This window comes from Varanus komodoensis, unplaced genomic scaffold (genome assembly GCF_004798865.1).
Source record: "Varanus komodoensis strain SLA01 unplaced genomic scaffold, ASM479886v1 scaffold1, whole genome shotgun sequence".
NCBI lineage: Eukaryota > Metazoa > Chordata > Lepidosauria > Squamata > Varanidae > Varanus > Varanus komodoensis.
Window position 1 is genome coordinate 50042553 of NW_025335268.1, and position 6623 is coordinate 50049175.

A 6623-nucleotide genomic window follows, 5' to 3' on the forward strand; every position below is an offset into this window, starting at 1 on the left:
CTACAGGAAGCAAATTGCAACATGAATCTCCTGCTCCTCATGTCTGGCAGTGGTGCGTATTGGCGGAGGGGAGGTACCAGGAGGGCTTGTTGACAGCAGGAGGCAGAGTGGAGGACATGGGCAACATCACCCTGCTGGTGATGGCCTGCACATAGTAGTCAGTGAATCAGAGAAATGGTGCCACAAATTACTTGTTCCAAAACACAGGACTTTTCCAAAGTAAAATTAGCAAATATAATTGAGACCAAGTCAATACAAATAAAATACATGAACATTTATAGCACTCACTTAAGAATAATAGCTACATAAACTTCTCCAAAGAACAAAAGGAGAGTATCATAAAGAAGAATGACCAACCATATACTTTAAAGAATGTTTTTCTGTGGCTCTGTTTTCTGTTTTTATGTTGTTCAAGGCTCACTGCTACTAGTGTGATATTGCTAGCCAATTAACCGCTTCCTGGTGCTTCCTAATATAAAAGAGATGTTTGAACATCTGTGTGATCCATTCTGTAGATTTGGTGGATCCTCCCTTGCCGTCAGCTGTTGTGGGGTGGGGGAGGGGCAGATAGAAAACCTTATCTCAGCTTCCACCACTTGCAAATGCAGGACCTTAGAACACAGTCCAAGCTGTGATAATGAGGTCATTCCAGAAGACTGGAAGTCATAATTAGGACATGAAGTGCTGCGTAAGCATCCTTCAAGTTAAATGGGTCAAAAGGGAAAATAATTTTCCAAATTATAAGAAGCCTTAAAATGTCAAAACCACAGGGAAAAAGTCTAGTTCTGAATCAAACCTGATCAGACTGGATTTCCATGTCATGAGTTCAATCCTAAGCAAAGATTTGGCTCAAATTTTTGTACTTGATGTTAGATGTGCCCAAGACAGGCCAGACTTCTGTTACCTCCTGCCCCATATTGCTTTACATATATCAAGAATCTTTTAGAGGACCAACCAACTTGCCTGCCTGCTCAAAGTGACATTTCTTGAGCAGTCTGTCATCTTCCTGATCAAAAGAATTTCTCCAGATTCAGTAAATTGGCAATGAGATGGCAGGTGAACTTCAGTATATGTTAACAAGAAAATCGATGGACATTTGGACTTACATATATTGATGAATCCAACTTTGCTTTGGCTACCTAAAACAGGGAAGTATCATTTTAAGATACATATCACACCTGAGACAGTTCAGTGTAGAGCAGCAGAATTCCAGTCATCCAGATACCTTGCAGTTTTTGCCATCTTATCATTTGTACTCAGTATAAGAACTACACTTAGAACCAGGCATGATGGAGAGTTTATTAAATCTGTTAGAGAAAAAAACATGGTGGACTGTAGATTCTGTACAAAGAAATATGCACCCAAGTCATGGTCTGCTGAAGCCAAATGTGGAAACATTAATGGAAACCGATAACTTCTATCTATTCCTGAGAGGGTACAATCACCAAATGCATAAGTGATATTTGAGCCGCCGTGTTCATCTGTTTGAGTCATGTTCATCTTTTAAGTCCACCAGCCATCTTACTACTCAGACTGCTACTCAGTTTAGTTGGGCTTTTTCAATGCTTTGATGTTTACAGTTAGATGATGGGCTATATGAACTAGCAAGTGTTTCAACAGCTAGGGACCTGGATACCTAAAGGAACGCCTTCTTCCGTATTTGCCCTCCCGCCCCCTGAGATCAGCAGCAGAGGCCCTCCTCCGGGAACACTCCAAGAAAGACATTAGGAGGCAAAGTACCCGGAGGAGGGCCTTCTCTGTGCTGGCGCCCCGCCTATGGAATGCGCTCCCCAGAGAGGTCCGCCTGGCGCCGTCGTTATTTGTTTTTCGGCACCAGGCTAACACCTTTTTATTTCAACAATATTTTAATAACTTTTAACATTAGGTTTTAATCTGCAGCCTGGGTGGATCTGGATTTTATTTGTATTATGTTTTATTTTATTCTTCTTATTTATGTAAGCCAACCTGAGGCTATGCAAAAAGGATGGCATACAAATACTCTAAATAAATAAATAAATAGCTCTGATTTTCTTAATTGTCATTTCCAAAAGTTGGAAGTTATTAATGTGGTGTTATGTACTTTCTTTACTAAGTGGTACTGACCTTAATTGTAACTGGGTCATGTCTGGAAGTTGCTTTATGATTCTGTTCTTGTTGGAGAGAGACAATCAATTTTTGTCTAGCTTCCTAATTAATATGTCCTGTAAACCAGAGCAGAAGGTAGATCTCAAGATATCTCTGAGAAGCCTCTGGCAACAAGATGAAATGATCAGGAATGCTGGGAGCTGAAGTTCAAAACAGTTGGAGATCTAATTTCCACCAACAACTTCTCTAAGCCTTCCATTACAGTTCACAGCAGAAAATGCAAACACCTCAAATAACTGAGTGTCATTTCAGTTTAACTGTACTGAAAACATATTCACCATCCTTCTGTGCTAGGGTTCAGCATAGGCCTACAATTACTAGACCATGGTTAAGGACACCGCTCAGTGATGGAGCAAGATGCTCATGTAGTAAGTTCCAGGGTTAATTTATTGCATATTTGGTTGAAAAGGACCAAGTTACAAAACAGGAAACGCTGCTTTGCCTGACATTTAGGGAACTGCAGCCGAGTGGAATAGACCAGGGTGAGAGAAGGTTCTGTCATCCTTTGGAATGGACAGAATTGGACGAGTTGGACCAAGGAACTGAATCAGAATAAGGCAGCTTCATATATGAACTGAAATTGTAGATCAAAACTGTTACAATGACATGTCAACTTCATGCTGATTCACCACATAAGAAGGATACTGCAGGGGGAAACAATGCTAGAGAATAAGTCAGCATTCAGCATGGAACGGCCTTCCAAATCTGGTAATGCTGGATCCAACCATTTCTTTTCCCTCCATTTTCTCATGACACGCTCCACAAAATTCAGTTGACAGCAGCATAGGGCTCAGAGACTCCTCCCTGAAAGAACCTCCTTCTCTAATTCTGTCCCTTTGTGCCATATCCCAAGGAGAGGGAGCACCCAAACTCAGGGGTTTGGGGGAGATTTTGCACAAGGGCCCTCATCTTTTCATAAATGGGTGGTTTTTCCCCAAAAGAATAGCTTTCTTCTGGCCATGCTTGGCTTCCTGAACCCCAAGGAAGGATTGCTCACAATACAATCTGTAGGATTCAGGCACAACTGGGTGTGCCTAAATGGTAATAATAGTCTAACAGTGAGAACACTCGCTTGATTTATTATGTTTTGTGAAACAAAGCAACACTAACCCTCTTCCATCATGGGAATAAACCCGCTCAGTAGAAAATGAAAACAAAGACAACTGAAACATCAGCAAGAATTGATTCAAACATGCAAACTTTCAAATAAAGAATTGGAACCAGATGTTGCCAAGATGAGTGATAATTAAAGAAGATAAATTAAAGACATGTTCTCTAGTGAGTGATTCTGTTGCACTGTAACTGCTGTTGCATGAGAAAGAAATTAACAAATTTTTGTTGCTGTCTGTTTTCAAGTGTTTTCCATTAACAAAAGGCAGATAGGTTCTCTCTCATCTCAAATCTATATCTCAGACTGCTTCAGCTAGTTTAATCCCCGTGAAGTTTGGCAAAATGAGAATGAAGACTGAGCGCCAGAAGTTCTTAGGTTTCAACACTGACTCATCATTTGGGCTACACACCAAATAAAGTAGACTTTTGCACCTTAGAAAGTGACTTCATACAGGTGAAAATGAATAAGAAGTCTACTAGGTACCATCTCACACATTATTTCTCCATTAGACATTTCTGGTTTAAGAATAACCACATTGGCTCAGATACACCTGTAGTTGTAGACAAGTGCTACTTATGTGTTTGAGCTGGTGATAGGTTTAGAAGAGGATTAAAAGACGTTTGTTTTGTCTTTTCAGTCTCATTCAGATGAGCACTGTGATGTGGGAGAACATTGATGAATTTAAATATTGATGTGCAGTTTTTCTGTCTAAGTATCCAAAATGGCTTCCAAAAATGAATCCTCCAATGAGGATCATTTAAAATGATAGCAAAAGCAAGGACAATTTTTTAAAATGAAACAAATCAAAAATAAGATTGGATAAAAGCTGCAAGGGACAGATTTTGTTGCTACTTGACTGCTCTTTAAAAGACCAGATACTGAAAGGACAGATTAATCAGGGACAAACTAGATGAACTTTAAATGGTTGGTCATAGTAACATGACAGTTTCAGAGCTGTTTCTGTTAATGATAATTTATTTTAAAACAAATGAAGAATTCATTAAATTCAATTAATAATTAATCATAAGAACTTAATAATTAATAAATTCTATTTAATGAAATTGTTTGATGTGTTGATGTGCAGCAAAATCGTGAAATAAACCCTAATGATGCCTTATTTTTGTCAGATGTTTGTAAAACCCTTAAAAAGCATTTTATTCAAAAGTAGACCTAATGCTTTAAAAGGTACATGTGCCATATCTGAGAGGTGCGTTGGGGAGAGACCCAATTAACAGTACAACCCTAGACATGTCTAATCAGAAGTAACCTCATTGCAGCAAGACTTACTCCCCACTAAACATGCAAAAAGACAGCAAAATGAAGTGGTGGCAGCAACAGAATCTTTTCTCCTTGCATTACCATTTTGGTAATTTTAAATTACACAGATTTTGGAGCAAATCACTCCATCCATTTCTAGACCTTTCATTCTGAGATAGTTGCAGTGCGTCTACAGTAGGATTAAGATCAGGACATTCATTTTACATTTTGGTTTTACTGATGTTTGTGCATTATGATTTCAGTGTACAGACTTCTTGGAAGTTTCCTGCCCTGGAAGGTAAACATAACTCTAGGAAGTTTGCAAGATGCTCCGAATGCCACTGATGATGCAGGATCTCTTGTCATGTTGAGTTGTCATGTTATCCTGTTCCATGGCATCAGTTTCAGTCTTTTTGGTCTTTCAGTTTCAGTTTCAAGATGTTTGTATTTGTGCAACCTCTCAACCCTTGGCTCCTTTTAGTGGCTGCATTGCAGGGGTGATCCATGCATGATAGGATGGTCTCCATAGCTTTGACAGAGACAGTGAGGCAACCAGTTCTGGAAAAAGATCCTTCCAGGATATAGAGAATCTTTATGCATACTATTGTCCAATCATAACTATCTGTGTGCCTTAGGTCTAGGTGTCTCTGAATAAAACCCAATAATCTGAATGATTATCTTGATCCACTCAGGTCTGTCTTGAGGAGAGGAAGAGGAGGGATGGGATCCTGTTAATTTTTAATCTTACATCTGCTTTTAATACCATGGACCACAGTATTCTCCTCAGCTGTCTTTGTGAATTGGGAGTCTGGAGCATCCTTTTGCAGCAGTTGTGCTCTAACTTACAGGGTTGTGTCCAGATTTGGGAGAGTGGGGAATTCTCACAAGGCTGGATGTCTCATATCTTCTATTCTCTAAGGAAGGCAGAGTGACAGGAGAAAGGAAGCACTGGGACAGCAATGGTGGCAGGTCACCTTCACCAGATAGTCCATCCTGGGAATGCTGTCTTAACAAGGACATCCTATGAAGTGTGTCTCTTTTGATAACCAGAGTTTTCCCCTGTATGCTTCACATGCAGAAGGACTCTGGCTTTTAATCTCTGGAATATTCACTTTGGGAAGGAAGATCTCTCCCTGAAATTCTTGAAAGCTCCTCTAAAGACTATGTGGGTAGCTTCCAGTCCTTCTAATATCTATTTTTGATAGTACATTATTGCTGACTAGAAAATTTCTGGAGCCAAATGTGAACATTTCTGTATCTGTTTCTATTTAATTTTATTTAGTCACTAAGGTGGCAAGTCTCTCTATAGGCATAGTCAGTAAGGTGGGAAGGCGGAGGAGGGTGCTGCCATGGATGCAAAAGGAGGTGGTTAGAGGGATTAGATGAAAGAGGAACCTCCGTAGGAAATGGGTACTAGGGGAAATCGAGAAAAGGGTATACCGGGGGGAGGAGGCCCGTTGCAGAAGGATTCTTCGCAAGGCTAAGGCTGATTACGAGCTGAGACTTGCCAAGAATATCAAGAGCAATAAAAAGGGCTTCTTGCAGCATGTAAATAGGAAGAGGAAGGGAGACAAGTGGTGGGACCACTAAATAAGGAGGAAGGAGATCCAGTGACTGATATGAGGGAACAGGCACAGATGCTGAATGACTATGTTGCCTCTGTGTTCTCCCCAAAGCAGGACGGGAGAGATCTGCATAGGAGATTAGATGAGGCCGAGGACTTAGGGGCACTGATTAGAGTCACCCCCCCTAGAAGTCGAGGGGCTCCTCAGGGCAGTGGACATTGCAAAGACGCAGCCCTGACGGGTTACACCTGAGAGTACTTAGCGAGTTGGCAGGGGGTTCTCTTACGCCTGCTGGCCTCCATTTTGAGACCTTGTGGAGAACAGGTGAAGTTCCAGAGGACTGGAGGGTGGCATCAGTGGTACCAATTTTCAAAAAGGGTAGTAGAAAGGACATGAGGAATTATAGACCAGTTAGCCTTACGTCCATTGTAGGAAAAACAATGGAAAGGCTCATAATAGAGAGAGATCTAGTGATGCTAGATAGGGAAGGGAGGCTGGCAGCCACACAACACAGCTTCCTCAAAAACAGATCCTGCCAGACAAAC